This window comes from Anarhichas minor, unplaced genomic scaffold (assembly GCF_050575085.1).
Source record: "Anarhichas minor isolate MPS153535 unplaced genomic scaffold, ASM5057508v1 ptg000073l, whole genome shotgun sequence".
Lineage (NCBI taxonomy): Eukaryota > Metazoa > Chordata > Actinopteri > Perciformes > Anarhichadidae > Anarhichas > Anarhichas minor.
In genome coordinates, this window is record NW_027466519.1 from 11,572,501 (window position 1) to 11,575,000 (window position 2,500).

Genomic DNA, 2,500 nt, shown 5'->3' on the forward strand with positions numbered 1-2,500 from the left:
GAGGAGGAGCAGGAGGAGGAGGAGGTGCAGAGCGACGACGGTACGTCGAGCACTGGCACCGTGGAGGAGGACGTGGACGAGGAGGAGGAGGAGGAGGAGGAGATGGAGGAGGAAGAGGATGATGAGGCTGCTGCGGGGACCTGTGTGAGCGAGCTGAACAAAGAGAGAACGGCGATGACTACGGCTGTAATGAGGCCGAAGCCTGCAGCCTGTATGGCAGAGACTACAGCGGTGAAAGCAGGTGCAGCTGTGGAGCCAGTGACAAGGGCAGGTGCAGCAGTGGAGCCAGTGACAGCGCCAGGTGCAGTTACGGCGCCAGCGAAAGAGGCAGGTGCAGTTGTGGAGCCAGTGACAAGGGCAGGTGCAGGGGTGGAGCCAGTGACAGCAGCAGGCGTGGTGGTGAAGCCACGGAGGACGACCGATGCAGGGAGGAGAACTGAAATAGTGGAGGTGCCGGAGACGGCGTCCAGCCAGATTGATCTGAGTGGGCCAAGGCTGGTGCCCAGCCAGCCAGAGCTAAAGGTGGGAGAGGCACGAGCCAGTGCCAGGCTGAAGGAGCAAGTCCAGACCAAGCCGGGCAAGGCCCGAGTGGGGAGACTGGTTGCGAGGAAACCGAAGGCGGTGCTATTGGAAGACGCAGAGGTAGAGCTGCGAAAGAGGGCTGAGGAAAAGGCGGCGATGGGGTCTTCCCTGGACAGCTTTGTTCCTCAAGACATTGGGAACTGCGGCTCCCCGCTGCTATTAAGTGACCCCTCGGACTCAGACATGGACATCGAGAAGGGCCAAAGGGTGAGGAAAAGGGATGGAGAGATTATAAAAGGGTCTGATAATCGGAATAAAGCACTGAAAAAATAACACCATGTTTTGTTTTGCTATGCTTTATGTGCCTTTACTGACAGCCCTCATGGCCTTTGACTCTCAGTCTTTTCTTTCTTTTAATGCCAATGGCTTAAAAGACCCAGGTAAAATGAGAGCAGTGTTTGATAGGAACAAACATGTGGACATAATTTGTCTTCAAGAAACTGGGTGGGACCTAAAGGCTGTCAGCCATGCTCAAAAACTGTGGAAAGGGGTGATTTACTCCCAGGAGGGTATTGGGCGAGCACGAGGGGTCGCAGTACTAATTAGCAGAAAACTTAGTACTAGTAGTAAATGTGTATATAGAGCTAGCAATGGCAAGTGTGTGATAGTGGATATATTAATAAATAGTGATATAATTAGACTGATTAATATACATGCGCCCAGTATTGAGGAGGAACGCAGAAACTTCTTCGGAAGTCTGAACAAGTGGATAAATAATAATACTATTATTCTAGGGGACTATAATATCACGCTTAGTAGTAGTGACAATTATAATGATAAATTTAGGTGTGACACGAGTAGAACTGCACTTAAAGATATCATGATAGAAAAAAACTTAATGGATGTATGGAGGGTAATTAACCCTAGGACAAGGGGTTATTCTAGAAGACAGGTTGTCCTGGGCAAGTTAAAACAAACCCGAATAGACCTGGGCCTGGTGGCTTCGGGTCTAGTTAAACGGGTTACTGACATGAAGTATGTGTTTAATGCATGGAGCGATCACGCGTACGTGGATTTAAAATTTGGTGACAGCACGGCTAAAAAAGGCAAGGGCACATGGTGCTATAATAACAGTTTGTTGGAGGACACAGCGTATAAGAATAAAGTAAAGAAATTACTAACCCAAAGTGCATATGACATGCCATATGTAGATAATAAAATAGAATACTGGGAGGAAATTAAATTAAGAATAAAGAAAATAAGCATTAGTTATAGTAAGAATAAAAAATGGGAAGAGAAAAGAGAGGAGAGCATGTTAAATGATTTATTAAACAAGGAATTAGAGAAGATGGAGCTAGATACAAATTATAATAGTGAAAACTATGAATTATATAGGAATAAACTGACGGATATTGAGACCAAACGTTGCAAGGGCGCCGCGGTCAGGAGTAGGTCGCAGTTCCTGCTTGAAGGGGAAAAAAGCACGGGTTTTTTTCTGGGGCTGGAGAGGATAAAACAAGAGAAGCAATATATAAATCAACTGGTGAGCAGCGAGGACCTAGTATGCACTGAAAGCAAGGACCTTTTAAAAATAGTAAAAGACTACTATAGTGAGCTGTATAAAGGGCAAGGGCCTCTAAAGGAGCACATAGTAAAAATGACGAATCAGATAGGAACCCAAATAAGTGAAAATGATAAAAATTATTGTGACTTGCCTATCTCTAGGCAGGAGATAGAGGCAGTCATAAAAAGCCTTAAACACAATAAGAGCCCAGGTTCTGATGGCCTTACTGCCGAGGTGTATAACGAGTTTTCTGTTTTACTCTCTCCCATTTTGTTACATGTTTTTGATGAGATGGCGAGGCAAAATATCATGCCTGACAAGATATCGGAAGGGATTATCACATTAATATACAAGCAGAAAGGTACAAAAGATAGGCTGGAATATTACAGACCCATAAGCCTGTTAAATACAGAT